Here is a 21187-nt window from a genome sequence, read left to right as displayed (position 1 = left end):
TTCTCGCATCTACGCAGCTTCTTTGATATGCTTGCCGCATGTTCTGTGTACGTGCTTTTCCCTAAAAGTGTAGGGATTAGCAAGGGTTGCCCTGTCTTTTATAACTCTGTTTTGGTGTTTGCCCTTGTTTGTTAGAAGTTAGAGCTTCTTCAACTTTATGACTTTCTGCCTATAACGATGCACCCACCGATTGTTGGACTTCATTTAAAATTATAAATATTTAAAAAATAAGTAGGTATATGTGTCACTTCTTCCGTTTGAAGAGTAGAGGTTCCGCGTCTTACAATTGTTTCAGTTCTATCACAGCTGTGCTCTGAAGTAGTTCGCAAATTTTGGTTGCTAGTTAGAGAATTACAGATGGGTCGTTTGAGATGTCCCCGACTGTATGGCCACTTGCTGACGGCAATAAAGTGGTGATGGACACAATTAAAGAACATTTAGAAATGCTGCAGCAGAAATTCAATAAGTATTTTGGAGAGAGTGTACAAGATTTCGACTGGGTTCATGATCCATTCGTTGCGAATTCAGAACATCTTCCGATTAATATACAAGAGGAACTCGCAGATTTAAAAGCAGACAGAACATTGAAACTAAAACTTCTCGAAGTGCCTTTGGATACGTTTTGGTTGGCAATAAGGAGTGGATACCCGGCTATCTCCGAGATGGCAGTTAATGTGTTATTGCCATTTTCAACTACATATTTGTGTGAACTGGGCTTCTCGACGTTAACTGAAATTAAGACATCAAAGAGGGAGCGGCTCAAATCCATCGATGAAGAAATGAGACTTGCGTTGTCAACGATTCCACCACGGATCAGTCGCCTGTGTGCAGCTACGCAGGCGCAAGTATCACATTGAAGGTATGAGTAGAATTACTGTATTTACTTTAATAGTAATAGAAGTGTATTTTCTACACTCTACAGTGAATTAAAGTTCATTAATTGTTAATAAATGCACGAGTCGATTTCTGTTTAATGACAATAAAATAACAATATAATAATAATAATAATAATAATAATAATTTGATCACGTTATGTATTTATATTAATTGTCTTATATAATGTGTTTCTGAGGGCAACAACATTTTGTGTGCCTTGTTGAGTCATGGATACTTCATGGTGTGCCGCGAGTAGAAAAAGGTTGCGGAACACTGACATAGAGGAACAAAATACGCTAGTTCATAAATAAAACGCGGAAGGAGATAACGTATGTAATACGTCTGTGTCTGGATAAGAGCTTAAAATACTGTGACATGTCTAACCGTTGCTGGGCAACGGGAGGTGGAACGAGTTACCACGAAGACAGACCCTTGATAAACGGTCGGTTACCAAGTTACTCAAGAGTAAGGAAAGTCGTGTTTGTCCGTGCCGTGCCGAGCCAAGCTGAGCCGAAGCGCGCTGGTTGCTACGCAGCGTAACCCAGCAACGCCTTTGTAAACACGGCGTCACGCAACAGGGGAGCCCGTGCAGCGACTGTTGCTAGGCAATCGGTAAACACGACGTCACGCAACAGCGAAAGCTATCGCGTAACTGTTTTCTGTGTTGTCAGTGCGGAAGCTAGATAACAGGAATATTCGTCAGTGAGAGGGAGTAACCAGTGAGTTGCAGTTTAGCATTCGCCGGAGTGAGTTGAAGTCCATTGTTATTGAGTTGAATCGAGTGAATGGCAGTGACTCCAGCAGGAGAAGTAAGTGTGATACTGCAGATGGCGGTAGTTGTGAAACTGTAAATTGTGCAACTGTAAGAGCGAGTGGAATAAATTCGCTATATCCAAGACGGCGTGAAGTTATTTGTTGCTTGTCACACACCCAACACGTGACAATACTCTAAGCACAAGACGCCGTTGGCCATACCGGGACTATCCATGTTCTGATGTTTGTAGGTTTCCCTGTTAAGACATGATGGATTCAGTGAGAAAATGAAAGGTTATACGAGTATTTGCCTCAAAATGTTCAGTTCCATAGAAATTAATTTACGAAATGTGAGCATAACATAGCATTTATGGCAAGTTCAATCTTTTATTAATTCTAAAGTTTAAAAATATTATGATTAGTTCTGTCATATGGCACATAACGATATGTAGTCTGTTGAAATAAAACGGACGTTTCGGAGGAACATGTCGCCTTCGACTTTGGGGTAGAAGAATAAGCCAGCAAGAAACCAAAGCGAAGCAGATATCAAGCCCTGTCTTTAAATAAGTTTGGAATATGTGAAGGTCCTTAGGAAAATACGCGTATTTAGCCATAGAGGAAATTGGTATGCAGAAGAAAATGGCATAACGATTAGGTTTAAAATGTGTGCGGATATTCTTATAAGGAGGATAAAATAAAGGAGAATTGGAAGCATAGAATAGATTCGACGCAAGACAGAGATGAAGAATGTATACAGTTATAGTCGGAAAGCCTTCAAGGAAGAAGTTAACTTAAAAGACCCAGTCGTAGATGGTAGATAATAATAACATGGATTTTAAAGAATCAGATATGAATGGAATAGAATGGATTCATGTGACTTAGGACAGTGTTCAGTGACGCGCACTTGTGAACACGGTAATGGACCTTTAGGTTCCATAAAGAGCAGAAAATTTTTGGACTTGCTGAGTGACTATTAGGTTTTCAAGAAGAAACCGAAAGGCCTAAGGAAGAGGAGAACATTGAGTCTGAGCATAGCGAAATGGCTGTTATGCAGACTAACCTGTGACAATTCTATGTGAGTATAACTCGGAGTTCTGTTTTGTGTGTAATGAAATACTGATTCCAGAATGCCCTAGAAGTATTCTGCTAATTGTCTATTTTGTTCTAAATTTTGTAAATTATTGTTAGGAATAATTACATTCATTTACTATTCCATTGTTCCTGCCAACATTATGTTTCCTTCCTTTAATTTCCTTGTCTCATCACTGGTGATAATTCAAGAGCCAGTGATGCAATGGGCATTAAAATAAAATCATGTTGACCTTTATTCACCTTTTGAGGCCTTGAAACCATCTAAGTAATATTTACAAAATCAGTTCCTATCTGACTAAAAGGCTGCATCTCAGCATCTGATTGGAAACTAATCTCTGTTTATTCTGAGAATCGTGCAGAACCCGTAAAGACACTCCACGGATAAAAGACAGAGCTCCTTAATATTAAAGTAGGTGGTATACTTAGCAAATAGTGGGCTTTAAAGGACTAATTAAAGAAAAACATTTAATTGGTACCGATTCAGAAACTCATAATATCACCTAGCAGTTATTAAATATTGATAACAACTAATAATATTTAAGTAGTTACAAGACCAAGTTCTGTGATTTATTTTAATAGCTCTATTCCGGTAAGGAAATTGAATCACGGTTACATTTGCATTTTATAATAACCAATGTTAATTTAACACGACACAGCTCGTTGCCTCGGGGTAAAAAGCTGGCAAATTGCAGGGGTTGGGTTGTTATTCATGCGAATGTGAAGACAAGGAAAGAGATATTTTTCATGGTAGAATGGCTCATTGTGTGGGGGTTTTGTTTTAAACTAACACTCAGTGTCTGCTATACGATAGAAAGGAGCACATAATCAATAGCCTTATTATGACCCCATGAGAAAATTGTGAGACTTCAGAAAGTGTTTCGAAAAATTAAATGAATCATATATAATTCATATTCTTACTGCTTCAGATTATTTGCACGTTTCTTACTAAATAACTTCATTTTGTGTTTTCTCTCCCTTCTGTGTATTTCACATTTCCTTAGTAGATCAAATGTTATACGTGTTGGAATTCATCTTAGAACTTCCAAAATTAACTGAGCTCAGGTTCTTAACGTACTCCATTCGGAAAGTATAGCATGGAACTCTACATGTGAGAGCAAGTTTTTAAGTTACAACTTCTTGGCCGTCATTTACGTTATACTTAGTTTCTTTTCTTAAAAATTAATTATGATACCTTCTTTTTGCTTCACCTAATCTTGCAAAGGCCAGTCACGGTAGTCGGGCGGTCTAAGGCTTCGCTCGCTCGGAAGCCGGGATCGTGGCCTTGAATCCCACTCAGGGTAAGAATGTTGGGGTCCGTGTGCGTATGTGCGTTCTTCTGTGTTTGTGCACAGGAAGAGGCCTTGCGGCAAGCTGGTCACTCGCCTGAGGAATCCTACCTAATGTCTAACATCTAGTAGACCGAAGAGAAACAGCGAATTTTATGGAAGTAGGCCAAGGCCCAAATTGGGGCTATAGCGCCAAAGGCAAAAAATTAGCAAAGAGATCACTAATTTAAACTTTTTCCTTCACTCTTACTTATGAACGTCAGTGTATTTTAGCAACGAAGTCAAATTATCTATATATAAGCAATAACTTTCTTTCTTCTTCGGTTCAATCGATCTGCTTTAGTTCATCCAAATAATACCTCGCAGAAGATCAAACTTAGGTCGTCGTACTCGCGGAGCGGAAGCAATGCGTCGAGTAATTTCAAATCAAACTGGGGAAGAACGGCAGACTGAGCCACAGGAAGGCGTGGCCGGGCACAGCTAGTTAATTAATTATTACTTATATCTGGCATATAAATATACAGGGGAGCGGAAAAGACTCCTGTACTCCTGTGGATAGTTCATCTAATTTTTACAAGTCTTTTCACAGAAGTACAGTGGAGGACTGTTCGGTTCTGTATGTTCAGGAAGACGATGAAATAATACATTAAAGTAAAACACGCCTCCTCACTGGTATTCCTAGCTGAGGGTGTTGAAAGTGTTTGTGAACACCGAAAAACTTGAAAGATGTGTCAGCGCTATTGGTGATTGGGGAGGTAGGTGCAGATGAAGGGAAGCTGCTTGGTTCTTCAGACAGGAGATTTACTTGTAGGCTGGTGACTTTCCCACTCGCAAAAATTCACTACTCATATGCCACACAGAACAAAGTCAGTACAGTCGGTCAAATTAATACACAACATGTAGTTCTGGGAAGAAACAGTCGCCTGATTTCCTTTCATATGACACGGACCGCATAGAGAAAGAGGCGTTCAGCAATTCTGGTATTGTTGCGTGTGTATTTGTTGCGCGCTAAAGTTTTCACCAAGCCACTGCGAGAAACTACAGGCGATACACATGAAGACACACAGATTGATGGGAGGGATTTATAAAGTAGCCGTTGAGATGGACTCAGGTGCCACAATATAATATCAGATTTAATAAAGATTATTTCAGGCATTCAAAACTGATACAAAACTCTGTGATACAGAGACACACAGACAGCAAGATTATCTCACAAGCCGACTTTTATATATACAGCTGAGACAGAAGCGAAAGAATAACAGGATAAGTACATTGTATACATAACACTAGCATTCCGGCTACTGTGAACTGGATAATTACAGAACATCTGTTATTCCTAAGGGAAATGGCAGTGTGTGAACAAAAGGCCGGTAATTAAGCAAACTTCATTACTGGCCCTTCATATCCATCTGAAGCAAGCATAATATTAATTAAATTCGTGGGCGTTCTGCACAGAATGAGAACCCACGTCCAGGTTCATGCATTCACAGTGTTCAGATTTCAGGATGTCACAGCACATTCCTCGTAGTTCCACAATACGAACAGACACGGTCGCCATAACCTCAAATTCATTACGTTCAAAGTTACATTTTTAAATGTATAGGAATACAGCTGCTTCATACATAGATACATTCAGGAAAAATGTATAAACAAAACAAGTAATAAGGCGCCTTATATTTAAGAGTAATGTTTTTTAAATTTATCAGAGGTTTAATTTTAGCCTCGAAGGATGGTTTACTCTTCACAATAATTAAAATATATTTTTTTACCTAGTAAAATTGGCGGGTAATTCCCGTCTTCGTCTGTTCTTTTAAGAGAATGAATACAAGGCTGGTGCAAACCTCCTAACACTGATTTACATAACAGTTCTACAAAAGCACAAAGAATGAAAATATTCACGATTTTTTTACTTTTCAAATCTTCCCCAAACTGCATTGCTATGGACAGAGAACTCCATAAATGTAAAGATAAAGCTGTTCGTGTGCTTAATTAATTAAGCAATAAGCAGTGAGGGCGTTTGGGGGAGTGGATATATAGATCTACATTTTTTTTACCTCGATATTGACTCTGACCACAACTTACTGGTTGCCAAGTTTCGAACCAGGTTGAAGAAAATTATAAGATTCCTAAAGCGCAGAACTAGATTGGATTTGGAGAAGTTATATGCTCAAAGACAAAGCATGCAGGAGACCCTAGAAGAGAAACTCAGTGCAACTGAAAGTGAAAGCGGAAATGCTGAAGTGCAGCGGAACACTATAAAAGAATGCATGTTAGATACTCTTAGTGACTTGGTTAGTAAAGTTCAGAAGATAGCAAGAAAACCATGGGTTACACAGGAGATGATGAGTAAAATGGAGGAGGGAAGGAAATGGAAGAATGTAAACAATGAAGAAGGCAGGAGGAAATACAGGAGACTGAGGAATGAATTGAAAAGAGCCACGGACAGGGCCAAAAAGGAATATCTTGAGAAGATATGCAATGAGATTGTAGAATTTCAAAGAACAGGACGTTTTGATTTGATGTACATGAAGACAAAAGAACTAGGATGGAAAGAGAATCATGGGATTCAAAATGTTGGCATCGAAGACTCCCAGGGGAATAGAATAGTAGATCAGAGGAAAGTGCTGAAAATTTGGGAAAATTATATTTCAGAACTATATGATCGACCTAATCGGCCAGAAACCTTAGAAGTTGAACCGGAAGAAGAAGTAGATACAGACGAGAAAGGACCATATATTTTACAAAGTGAGGTGGAAAAAGCTATCAAGGAAATGAGGAAGGGAAAGGCTACAGGAGATGATGATGTACCTGGAGATGTGCTCAAGTTACTGGGAGAAGGTGGTTTGAAAACACTGACAAAACTAATGAACACCATATATGAAAGTGGAGAGTGGCCCAAGGACTTTACAGAAGTTACAATGATTGCCTTAAAGAAAAAGACAAAAGCTACAAAATGCAGCGACCATCGCACAATAAGTCTTATTGCACATACAGCAAAGATAATAGCAAAGATACTTAAAAGAAGAATTGAAAGGAAAATAGAGGATGTACTTGGAGAAGATCAGTTTGGATTTAGAAGAGGAAAAGGAACCAGGGATGCAATTGGGATGATGAGAATTATAGCGGAACGAACTTTGGAGATAGATGAAGAACTGTGTGTTTGCTTCATAGACTGGCAGAAGGCATTTGACCGGGTAAACTGGACCAAATTAATGCAGATCCTGAAAGAAACAGGTATCGATTGGCATGAAAGAAGATTGATTAGCAAATTGTACATGGATCAGAAAGTTAGAGTACGACTGGACAGGGGGGAGACAGGAAGTGTGCAGATTGGAAGAGGAGTTCGACAAGGATGCTGTTTATCACCAATTCTGTTCAACTTGTACAGCGAATGCCTTACCAAGGAAGCTCTGGATGGGCTCGGTGACTTCAAAGTAGGAGGGCAAATTATTCAAACTGTGAAATATGCAGATGACCTTGTGTTAATGGCTAAGGAAGAAACTGTGCTACAGGGCATGATTGATAGACTAATTGAAATTGGAAGGTGCTATGGCATGGAAATGAATGTGGAGAAAACAAAAGTAATGAAAATTTCGAGACAACCAACCCCAGTCACAATAAAGATAGACCAAAAACAAGTGGAGAATGTGAAATGTTTTAAATATTTGGGTAGCTTGTTAACAGATGATGGAAGGTGTACTTGTGAAATTAAATCCAGGATTGCCATGGCAAAAGCTGCATTTAGCAAGAAGAAGAATCTTTTTCCCAGCAAATTGGACTTAAATTTGAGGAAGAAACTAGTGAAATGCTACATTTGGAGCATAGCTCTGTATGGGGCTGAAACATGGACACTTAGGGCAGTAGCTCAGAAACATCTGGAAAGTTTCGAAATGTGGTGTTGGAGAAGGATGGAGAAGATCAGTTGGACCGATTATGTGAGAAATGAAGAAGTGTTAATTAGAGTCAGTGAGCAGAGGAATATCCTACATGAAATAAGAAAACGGGAGGCTACTTGGATTGGTTATATCTTACGCAGAAACTGCCTTCTAAAAGAAGTTATTGAAGGAAAGATAGAGGGGAGGATAGAAGTGACCAGAAGACGAAGAGGAAGACGCAAGAAGATGCTGGATGACCTTGGGGACTGAAGAGGATATTCTGATTTGAAGGAGAAAGCTCTAGATCGCATTAAGTGGGGGAACTGTTTTGGAAGAGACTGTGGACCTGTCGTCTGACAGATTACTGATGGATGAATGAATGACGCTAACTGGAGGAGAGTGGTCAGCTTCACGCCAGTGACGCTTTACTCCCGGGGGGAAAAAGTCCCCGGTACTAATTGTATAGGAGGCTGAGTTGAGCCCAGAGACGGTCTGGACGACGTGGAGGAGAGAAAATTCTTGACACTACTAGGATTCGAACTTCGACCTGTCGGTCGTTGAGCCCGTAGTCAGTAGCTATACCGACTACACTATCCCAGCTCAATTAATAACATAATTCCATATTCTGTTATGTAGTCACAATTAAGGAGCCAGAGGCTGAAATTCCTGGAAATCTAATACCCGAGAAAGAGCAAAGACGCGACAATGACAGCTTTCAAGGAATATAATATACTAATTTGTTCTGTAGTGTTTATAATTCTGCACCAATGTCGTAGTTACAAACAAAACAGTAAATAATATATAGAAAATAACTATAACTGAACTAAGAAATACTGTACATTTTTATTGCAAAATTTGTTGACATTTCCCACTTCATTTACCAATTGTCATTTCAGTATAATTCATCTATATGTTACACTGCTCCCATTAAATGTTCTAGAAGTTCTTTTTCACTCATGTCCCAAAATCTGATTGACGAGGGAAGTTCGGATATGGTACATAAAAAGGCTATAAAATGAAAAGTTTGGTGGAGAGACTATACATTGCAAATTATGATTCAACTCTCTTAGCACTAAGCCATCAAAACGGACAAAAATGTGCTTAAAATTAATGTATAAAAATCGAATAATATTTCTTTAAAAACCATTATTTTAAGTAAAAATTTGCATTTTTATAAACATTAGAGAAGATTACGTAAGTCCCTAACAAAGATGAAAATGAAGAAACACATCAAGGTATTAGATGCAGAGAATATGTAGAATCCAATTCAAGCTCACACAATTCACTCTGGATTTAATTACCACGTAACAGATAATTAACACATTCAACCTGTGGATCTATTATTCTGAGGTCTGCGTACTGAGTCCAACCACGAACAGTGGTTAATTAAATCGCAATAATAGGAAGAGAACTTCTACTTGAACAATTGTCAAGACCAGACCCCAAGTTGCTACCACTTAATTACCAGACTTACCTCTATTCTCTCCTTTTCTACATATCAGATTAGCTGCATTACTTTAAGAACTATTAATTCTCCCACCCAGTTAATCAACTTTTCATGCGTTTTTCTCTTACATATAACTTTAATTAATTTCAATTAAAGACGCCGGCCTATACAACGGGACAATCATGATGTTAAACCTTATAAAGTCATAACTGTATACCGCGAATTATCACGTAGATTTCTTCTAAAAGGAATATGCTTAGCTTTACCCTCTTTTAAGTGTAATAATTTGTATGGAGTCCATAACAAAGAAATATACGGAACCGTAATTTTCTGGTATGGTGTTCCCAAAAAATCAACTTGAGAACAAGGTAAAATATTGAAATTCGTGTGTCGTATAACACTGCTAAAATTATTTGTTAATATTCCTTAATAAATTATACTATTTGAGATCAGAGATATATGGTACTTATTAACCATTGTCTGATTAATTAATGCAAGTTATAGAAAATAAACTATGTATTAATTTACCCGCATCGACTCTACAAATTTGAATTAGAAGTATAAATTTACAGAATATTCTCAGTAACAAAGATTTCCATTTTTAAAATTTTGAAAGTATTAATACGCACATAAATGAGAACAGATGTCCATATTCGAGTGAAAGCGTCAGTTTAACACTACACTTACTTACTTAATACGTCCCTCTTATGCTCTAGGTTGTCGAGGTTTTCTTTTTTCATTTTGAACATTTTCTAGACGGTAGGACTTCTTGGACGAGTGATCAGTTCGTCGAAAGGCCTCTACCTAAACAAAGAACAACACAAACACAGAATAAACACATACCAAACATCCATACCTTGTGCGGGATTCGAACCCACGATCCCGCCTTCCGAGCGAAAGGAGACAGTACATGCCTTAGACAGCTCGGCTGCCGTGACCGGCTAACACTACACTGATGATAGCAACAGAGATGTTCCGTTAAACGTCGTTATTTTTAACCAGTTGACACGGTTGTTATCCCGAGAAGATTTCAGTAATTTCATCCACAGTCAGAGCCCCATAACTTACATTATGATGATGTATTTTTGGTTTACGCCATTTATCATGCTGTGTAATTTGTTAATTAATATTTTAATCCATTATGCGTATTGTGAAATGAATTGTAAAACTAATGCATCAGATTTAGATCCAGTACTCAGTATTTAGATTGAAGAGTTCTGGAATATTTTGTTTAAATGCACTAGTACCCTTAGTAGAACACACTCTAGCACTTCCGGCTGTCATCTTGTAAGCGGCTCTTGTAGCAGATTCACAGGAGAGCTGGCAGCCTCTGAGCCCGCATGTCCCCACGAAACATCGCGCCTCTGGTTGTATGAACATGCATGAAACTTACATTAAACTAGTCTCAGAAGATTTATTTCGAGTCGTATTTCATCAGCGTTGCAGATGACAGAACAGTAATATTAAAAATTTTGCTGTTTCTTATTTTAACTATACCTGTGTCTCATGAGATATTCAGCAGTCAACAAAAGTTGAAGGTTACCAAGAAAATTAATTTGCGATTAAGTCATGTCTGTCTATCAATGTTGACAACACACACAGTTGCCTGCACCCGACTTTGACGAGCTGCATGTAATTCCAGCCATGAAGAATTCTATCATCTGATATAAAGCCTTGCAGTCAGTTGAAGGATTTCTCGCTACCTGCATCGTGTTGGTTTCTTGCTTGCTTTATTCTTAGAGCCGGAAGATGGAGGCAACCTATTCCTCCCAAAAGCTGGATAACTTTTGACGGTCTATATGGTATAACGTGACAGAAAATATCTTCAAGGCAACAGCTCTGAGGCCTGAAACCCTTCATACTGAAGCCATGTTATGTAGATGTTCGTCGTAAGCATGAATGTGACAGGATACTTTTAGATGTCTGCACTGACATGTGTTCGTTGTAAAGGAATTTGTATCCCGCCTAGCATTATTGAGTATAATATTGAAAATCTGAAAAAGAATACAGTGGAAATGGAAGACTTGAAGTAAAATCACCAATTTTAATGAAGAAATGTTAATACAGTTGCAAGAAAACTGCCAATAACCAAATAAATTTTTCCACAATCAGAGAAACAGAAACACTCATATCGAAATATGACACATCTAGACCTACACTGTTCCCACCCTGGAAATACACTTCCGATGAATTTCAACAGCGAAAAATGCACTGAAAGTTGTGTTTAATTGAATACATGCAAAGCTGAAATAAATATTCCTGTTCTTCATTTTGTTTTATAGTCATTCAGCTGTAAGAATACGCGTGATATAAAGAAGGCTTTTTGGTTTTCCGAATGTGCTAATGTGAAAGGTCGGTGGGCTTAATTTGTAACAGCAATGCAAGGCGCCATGACACCAGAGATTATCCGCCAGGAGCAGAGATTTCGAGTCCTGTCCCCAGTTACACACCACATACACTGCTGCGTGTAATTTGAACTGGAACCAGTGTCCTGATGAACAGGGAATATGCATTATAACAGACCCTGCACCGGAGGATATGAAGCTTCCATATGCGTTCTTTGCACCTTTGTATTCTGAACGTTCCTAGATGTTCCGAATACCACTGAAGGAAACATAGATAGTATTAAGAAATCAGTTTTCTGGGATTTGGCACCGTGTATATGTGGTGTCAACCGACGTTTCGGAGGAACGTATCGCCTCCATCTTCAGGGTAGAAGGAAAAATATAAGAAATTCGCAAGCGTAGAGACCGTGAGATCCGGTAAAAGCAGACTGCTTTCTTCATAGTCACCACCGTGAAAGCCTCAAATCTTACAGAGATAGTATTCATTACATGCTCGTAGCTAGGTTTTAATAATCTGAAGAGGTTCTAAAGTCATTAATAGGTCTATATCCAATGTTACAAATGTTTTTATTCATTATTATATTGTACAATCCTATTGATCTCCGATCATAGTGACCACGCGATCTAAGGCATAAACTGTCTTCGTTCGTTTGTTCGAACACTGGGATCATATGTTCGAATCCCACTCAAGGCATGAATGTCTGTGTGCATTTATTCTGTATTTGTGCTGTCCTGTGTGCAGGTAGCGGCCTCGTGACAGACTGATTTCCCGTTCAAGGGGTACTACCGACTGTATATAGGATTAAGACAGTGAGAACGCGTCCAAGGTCCAACAAAGGGCTGTAGAATCATATATGGATGGATGGATAGACGGATGGATGGTCGGACGGACGGACATTGGTCATTACGTCCAAGTAGTCTCTGATTTGCCTTAATGGTTGGGCTTTCGAACAAAGACACTGGAATCGATTCACTCTCATGGGACTGATGTGTGTCAATGATTTGGGGTATTGTGTTGTAGGAGTGGGCTTTCGACGAAGTGGTCCCAATACAAAGCGTCAAATTGAATGCCTAACACCGTACAGTACAGGATCCGTTTTCAGGTAAACTCCTTATAAAACGACAGAATTCAATGAACACAGAGTAAGAAAAAGAAGTTATTTTCGAATCTGAAATAATTGCAGGGATAAATGAGAAGCAGTGACATTTTGGGGAACCATAGTAGCGTGCTTTAAGATATGCCAAAACTGCACGAAAATCGCGGAGAAATTTAACTGGCAACTCTATCAAAAACATAATGATTGTAGCCAGAAATTAGATTGGAATACCTACAGAATTGATTGTAGGATACGAATAGGTATCCTCAGAAATTACACTGAATTAATTAAAAACCGATTAGAATCGAAAATAATTTATACTTCAGTTGAATATGATGAATATATTACATGAAACATTAACATTAAAATATCTCTCTCTCTCTATACATATATATATATATCCATATATATACGTGTATATGTATATATATATATACACGTATATATATGGAAAATTTGTTACAGCAGATCGGATTTCTAAAATCGTTTCTTCCGTTTTCACCATGGCCATACCGGACTGCCCTTTGCATAGAGATTTCGAGCTAACTAAAGAAACAATTTTTTTTAATGCTAGTGGGGTGAGACTAAGTCCCTTGTACTGCGGCCACTTCTGGCCTATTGTACCAGCCCCTGATGATAGGTGAGTGTGATTGTGGAGCAATTGGTGGAATGAAGATTGGCAGGGGAAACGGAAGTACTTGGAGAAAACCTGCCCCAGCGCCACTTTGTCCACCATAAATCTCACTTGACCAGACTCGGGATCGAACCCGGGCCGCCGAGGTGGAAAGCCAGCTTGAGCTATGGCGCGGCCAAACAATTACTATGTTGGTCATGCCATAACTCGAAAATCCTTGTACTGAGTTTGGAAAGAAATATTACGTTAGATATTCGTGCACAAACCTGCGGAACGCCATTTGTGTCTGTATGTATAGGAATTCAGATCATTTGTCGATTTCCCATTAAATTGGATATGGGAGACTTTCACTAAGAGCAATCATGCAATTCAGATCCGCAATCATACTGACTAGTAATAAATACCACTTTAATTAACACCATAACGAGATTTCTCTAGGCTTTCTTTTTTCCTTGGCACTACAGCCCCAGTGGGCCTAGGCCTACCTCCATGAACTCCGTTCACTTCGGTTTTTCTAGATCTTACACATTCGGTAGGACCCTATGGGCGAGTGATCAGCTCGTCGCAAGGCCTCTACCTGTAGATAAACACAGAAAAACGCACACAAACATCCATTCCCTGAGTGGGATTCGAACCCACGATCCCGGCTTCCGGGCGAGCGAAGACAGTGCATGCCTTAGACCGCTCGGCTACCGTGACCGCCTTCTCTAGTCTTACATACAAAATAACTTAAATAGCAATAAAATACATACGCATATTTAGGACTGGATAAACGACAACAAATAAGCTTAAGCTGTAAGGAACACTGTTTGGAAATATGCGTAGGTTTCACTATTTCCAATCTTCTTGTTCGACTGTAATGAGTTTCACTCCTTCTGTTAGATGGACATTTAAACCGGAGCTTAATATACTTTGAGGCCTATTTAGAATCTTCTGTAGTACTGACTAACTCAGTGAATAACCTAAGTCAATGTATATAGGCCTAAGGAACTTGTATATTTTAACTTTTGTAGTAGTTCACGAAAGAGCGAGCCGTCCTTAATTTCATTGGCTCATGTATATTCTGTAAGTACTGATAAAATTTTGAGGCGGATATAATTTGGTATACTTTATATAGGAGATGGTTTACAAAATGCAAATTCTTCATGTTATTCTTATGGGATTGCTATAAAATGTGGCTTCAACGTATCGTTCGATAACCTGTAGGGTTGGAAAGGAGAAGGGAAGGGGGCAGGGGAAGTTAATATAATGAAAATTTATGTAACAAATTAGGTCTTCATGCAAAGCGTTCAATATTATTGTTCAATTTTAACTGAAAATTTAGACATATTTTAGTGACTCACGTCGGTACTAAATTTCATGCAAATTCGTTCAGCGATTCGTGAATTATTTCATGCATAAAGACCGATAGGCAGATTGACAGACAGACAGAAAGTCGGATGGAGTAATTTTATTAGGCGCACTACAGTGGTTCTCTTGTGCCTAATATAGTCGAAATTGGAGCAGCCTGGTGATATTCCAGCTATAAATACATTGAACGTAATGACGCCTCATTCATATAGGTTTACGCTATTGAGATATTCCCTTATGAGAATCGTTGTCACTTGACTATAACCAATAAAGCACCAGATTCCTGCAGAAGACATCTCAGTTGTTACGACATTCACCCCTACTCACGCAGTGTTTCTCACTTCGTCTCAGAATTCATGTAACATTCTCGATCCATTTGGCACTGTCTGCCGGTTGGAAAAGTCCTATCCATTCTACAGTCATCTTGGATTTCACACGTTCCTGACAAACAAATCAGTTCTTGGGAGCATTTCAGAGCATTAGGCTCAGTGCATTAACAAATAGCTCCAAATAATTCAAGGCGAGATACTGCAACGTCACTCTATTCTCGGTGATATATTTCTACTTGCTAATGGTCGGATAAAGTAGACATGGCTTCTGTACAGAACCTAACACAGACTTTATTAACTCAAGAGTTTAATACCATTTTTATCTGCAGATGAAAGAAAAAACATCTGCCGCCGTAGTTTACTTCTGGTAGGCGTAGAAGCGGAGAACCTCGTTGTTGAGTACGAGAACGACTAATTAGGTGTACGATTTGAGGTTCTCACAGCGTTTGTTATGAATAGTTCTATCTTCTGTATAGTCCGTCGAAAGTAAACCGACGTTTAGGAGGAATATACCGCCTTCATCTTCAGGTTCGAAGAAAAAGCAAATAAAAAACACACATGAAACATCTTTTTTGCTGCTTGCTTCGGTCTTCTTTTCTTGCTTTGCTTATTTCTCTACCCTGAAGATGGAGAAGACCTATCCCTCCGAAACCTCGGTTTACTTTCAACTTACTACACGGTGCTATATCTCAGAAAATATAACTCTTCAACGGTATAGAAATTTATTATTTATTCTGTGAATTTAAATATTGGTACTAGTGTGTGCAATATGGAACAAAGGTCCCTTTTTGTGTCCATCTATGTCACTAAAGTGATTAAGGTATTTTAGTAGAATTGCATCTTTAAGAATTACATATAAACTAATTAGGTAACTTCAGCTTTGTTGTCAAAAATTGTTAGTTATTAATATAGTCGTCCTCCAATAAATCCTTCGATTTAAAAAATTATCGCTGCAGTGACAGCAACGCAATTGCCCACTGATGTGCGCATCACGAGCCGTTGTTGAACTCTCTGTGCACATTGTCTTCCTTTCTTGAACTAGGTGTGTTCTGTTGATCGGAGTACACCGAGTTAAACCGAAACCTTTTAATGTTCTTCACTGATCATATTATAATTACACATTTCGGAAGCCGAACCCATTACGGACGCTGTTCAGACTTGTCTCTTGCGAGAATCTGAGAACAGCGTTTTCAGCCGGTCATTTGAACGTTAAGAGAAGGAGTAACCGGATAGTAAAAGTAAAACAAAGTAAAGATGTTCCTGGGCTTTATTAATTAAACACTATGCCATAAAGATATATTGTGGAGTGGAGGTATAACTCCACCATTTTTGTCCTCGACCCAAGATAGAGGTTAGCGACCATTCAAGATTCACGCTCCGGCAGCTTTAACCCTGGCGAAACAGCTCCCGTTACCCATTGGATAAGAGGCTATGTGGGCCACAGAGCCGGACTGGACGCTGTGGAGAAGATAAAAATATCTTGTATCTTCCAGGAATCGAACCCCTTCTGTCGAGTCCATAACTCGTGGCTATACCGTCCGAATTGTCCCGGAGAGCGGGGACGAGGTGCTTCAGAGTTGTTATTCTACACCAGATATTTTTGGATGATCAAATCAAGGAGGTTGAGATGGACATGACGCGTAGCACGTATGGGAGACTCGGGAAATGCTTATAAACTATTCATTTGAAAACCTAGAAACCCATATCCAGGTTAGATTAAATTGCAATATTAAACTGATGTTAAGTGATTAATACATGGCTATATGGATTGCATTCATGTGTCGTAGATTAGGGAACATATGTTCCGTACAAGGATATTATTTCCTGAACCTCTGAGCTACAGTCAGTTTCGTAAGATAGGCTTTGCTCCATGAAATTAATTACCTGTTGCTTTGGACTGATATGTCCTACTTAAGTTCATTTTTAAATTCAATGTAAGCAGCTTCCTCGTGATGTAGGCTATAAAAACAGCTTATTTAAAGTACATCGTAGCGAGGCTCTACTCTTACATATTAAACATCCTTCAACAGCCTGTTTTAGGTTCAGCTATTCATCACCTACTCTTCAAAACAGAAACCATGAAGAATTCCAAAAACCTGTTATTTTGAAAACAAACATTCATACAGAGATTTATTTTTCTGTAACGTATTCGTGAATAATTATTTTAAGACATTCCGGTTTGAACAGACAGTGTATTAATTGTATAAAGATCGAAACGTCGGTTCACACAATATCTACACGGCGCCACAACCCAGAAGACAGCATTCTTCATAGTCACCGCTGTGAAAATCTCCAATCTTACATAAAAAGCGTTTCTCATGCGGCAGCAAACTTTCCAACTAAAGGTAACGTGGTTCAGACTTAAGTGGTAGGCCTTGTATATGCGCTTTACTCGTTACGGTCGTTCGTATTATGAAATTTCGCTCAACCAAACCTTTCTAATGACATGCATACTCTCGGCTTGTCTCGTTTTTCCGAACTCGAACTCATTCATCCAAAATATCTTCCAAAAACATGATGGCCTTAGCAGTGACGTTAATGACAATGATGATGATGGTGACTGAGAAACCTGTTAAAAATATCGGACAGGACAGCCGCTTTCCCTCGAATACAAGCCGAATGCTACCTTTCTCTCTACTTTACTGCTGAAATACAAATATTTCTGACAAAGCAGCTCAGTAACTCTCGTCGAATGTACACGTAAGCAAACAAAGAAAGTAGGGCTCGAAGTTCTCACAGAGGAGGTTATGAATCTTATAAAATTTGCAATATAACGCAGAGCAGTCCATTGAAAACCGATCGAAATTTCGAAGGAACATGTCGCAGAGCCGGCTTATTCTTCGGCCCTGAAGATGTTTTTTTCCTTTACACGGTTGCTATAGCGTAGTTAAATAATACATGTTTTTCTTATTCCAAATACAATTAACTTATGGACCTTAGAACGTAATATTTCACCTACTGCTTGAATCAATTCTGCGGCAATGTATTCCCTACCTGGGGATTTATACCGTTTCAACTCTGCAATAGCACTTTCAAACTCAAGAGGGCTAGGATCAGGTGCTAACGGCTCTGCTGTATGGATTTCTGTCTGCCTAACATCACTGACCCTATGTACATTCAATAACTGAGAGAAGTAGTTCCTCCACCCATTCAAAATGTTGTGGGAATCTGCAAGCAGATCACCACTCTCATCCTTCACTAAGTTACTGCTAGGTTGGTAACCCCTCTTAAAGTCATTTATTCCTCTATACAGGTCTCTAACGTTCTTGTTCTTTCTTTCTTCTTTTTTTTTAAATTCTCTTAGTAGGGGGTGGAGTCCAACTGGGTCCACTCGGCACGGCGGCCACTGATAGGCCTATTGTACCAGCCCCGGATGATAGGTGAGGGTGATTGTGGAGCAATTCGTGGAATGAACATTGGCAGGGGAAACCGAAGTACTTGGAGAAAACCCGCCCCAGCGCCACTTTGTCTACCACAGATCCCACTTGAGCAGACCAGGGATCGAACCCGGGCCGCCGAGGTGGGAAGCCAGCTACTAACCGCTTGAAAAATGGCGCGGCCTTGTTTTTCTGTTAGTTTCAATCTCATAAATTTTATATTTCAGATATTCCCTTTTTTATTTTTGAAATGCCTGCTGGTTCCACGTCTTATATTATTCAGATTATCCCCATTTAACTCGCTTGGATCTCGTAACCACTGTAATCTGACTTGTTTCCTTTGGTCTAACAATTCTGAGCATCCTTCATCGAGACATGGCTTATGCTTCCTCACTTCATAATAACCTAGATTCTTTTTAGCTGAAATTTTGATATTCCCTCTAATAGTTTCCCAATGACTATTAATATTCACCTCAGTTTCTAAGTTTTCCAAAGCCATAAACTTATTTGAGGTTTCAATATGATATTGCTCCTTACCCCCTACCTCGTTTAATTTCTCGAGATTGAACCTCTTCATATGAACTCTGTGCCTTGTTTGTTTCTTGTACTACTACTAGTAGTAATTACTGTTGTACAAGACGGAGAACAATAATGTACTCTGGTTCAGCTATGTCCGTATTGATGCATGAATGGACTCTCTACGTGTACACAAGCGGAATTCACGTGAATTCAGGTCCCTGTTGTTGTTGAGCCACTGTAATTATAGAGACATCAGCACTGCCCGCACAATTCATGCTTAAGATCTAAAAGTTTGTGAAGAAGGTATATAAATAAAATTATATTATGTTTCTCGGCATTATCCAAATTCCTGCTATTTTATTTGGAACACACAACGTTTCGGATACTGGATTCTGTCTTTATCGACTGGTTCAACTAAGTAGATTCCACTTGAAAGGGGAGACATTATCCAGCCTCCGAAACGTCGTGTGTTTTAAACAAAAACAGGATGATAGGTACTCTCAAGGAATACAATAATTGTACAATCTGTGCTGTTAGTTTAATCTCAATTGGTCATTTCCACGGAACAAATTAAGTTATTTGTCCTTCTTGCAGTTCATGAGGCTGAAGCGTATTTCTGCAAGACGGATAGACGCAAGAAATGAAAATGCCGTGCCCCGTACCGCATCAGAATTATCTAGTTTCATATTCATGGGCTCTCTCACAGTGGAGAGAGCGAGTCAATTCATTGCTTTTACCCTTATAAATCAAGAAATAAATCACAGGATATCGGGGAACAGAAAATTTACCGACTTTTACCACTTTAGAAATAGTCTTGGTGGCATTTAACCCCAAGAAGAAATATAGCTCTTCTTAGTAAAAACTTTCATACTTTATCAACGGTAACTTCTTGAGTACTGGCCTGAAGGTAAGGTTGCAAATAATATAAAACCTTACATTAGATACATGCATGGACAGGAGGCATGATCCACGTAGAAAATGGCTATGATGTATTTATGATTTATAGCATAAAACCATTTTGTATCCCCAGTTTTACTCGTCCTTTCATTATGGAGATTTTAGAGCGGTCTGCTTTGATGTGATGGAGAGGTTAGCTTGCCTCAGACGCTAAGCGAGCTATGCTGGCGGGGGCGTAACTCCTAGTAGAGTCACTCACGCTAGGTAGGTCGATAGGTGCGGGGCAAAGGAAAGGAAGATCTTGGTACTAGTGGTTGGGGATTGGACGCGAAAATAACCTCATCTCGTAAACCAATATAAGTTAAGGGGCCTATGGAAAATATAGTGATACGACTAAGATAAATTTATAAGGGAAATGAGTTATATCTGTTAATTGGAGGGTGTAATACTTTCTCGAGAAAAGAGCATTGAGGAGATTAGAACTGGAACTTAGGTCAAGAGCTGGAGGCAAAAGACAAATGGCGGAGAAGAATGTGAATCCGTCGTAAAGGAGGCCAAGGAATCTAGAGGACCGGGATAGCGCAGTCGGTATAGCAACTGGCTATGGGCCGGGCGACCAAGGGGCCGGAGTTCGAGTCCCAATGGGACCAAGAATTTTGTCTTCTCCACGTCTTCCAGACCGGCTCTGAGGCTCAATAAGACTCCTATCCAATGGGTACACGGGGCACTTTCTCCGAGGGTAAAGTGGCCGGGGCGTGAAGCTCACCACTCACCTCCAACTAGTTCCGAGGTGAAGGAAAGGTGGGTCTATACATACACTCCCCCATACGTCTTCATGGCGTAGTGCTTAATTAGTTAAGCCGAAGGACAACTTTACCTTTTCCTTTACATAGTGAATGTCGTAATGTTTCGTCGTTAAGTAAGTATATGCAGACCTTATCATGAACCAATATTACGACAGCAAATAACATAAACTATGCATGATATCGCATGCTTTAATTACAGCAAACACAAATGTGAGTAAGTAAATTCAGTGATGTTACCTTGCAAGGCACTAACATACTCGTACGACTCAAAAAATAAGTTACAGAGCCGGTTTTGTTTATATTTTTTCTTGAAGATTATTTAAATAAATGTAGAGGACTAATCTAATACAATCCACACACACAGTTACAAGCATTAATATGGGTTTATTGTATGTGTGATCACATATTCTTTCCTACAATGCCTATATAATAATTTTGCAAGGAAATTTACTGTTTTTAATTTTTAACTGGATCATATTTGAGATGTTCACGGCGTTGACTATG

General features: G+C 39.1%; 1 protein-coding gene across 1 annotated transcript in view; it reads right to left on the bottom strand.

Moving 5' to 3' along the window:
* Positions 1–21187, bottom strand: part of LOC111874777 (glycine receptor subunit alpha-3) — a 307329-nt gene that overhangs the window by 200080 nt on the left and 86062 nt on the right. The window lies entirely within an intron of this gene.

The sequence above is a fragment of the Cryptotermes secundus genome, unplaced genomic scaffold (assembly GCF_002891405.2).
Source record: "Cryptotermes secundus unplaced genomic scaffold, Csec_1.0 scaffold212, whole genome shotgun sequence".
Classification (NCBI taxonomy): Eukaryota; Metazoa; Arthropoda; class Insecta; order Blattodea; family Kalotermitidae; genus Cryptotermes; species Cryptotermes secundus.
This window is presented reverse-complemented; position numbering and strand designations above follow the sequence as displayed.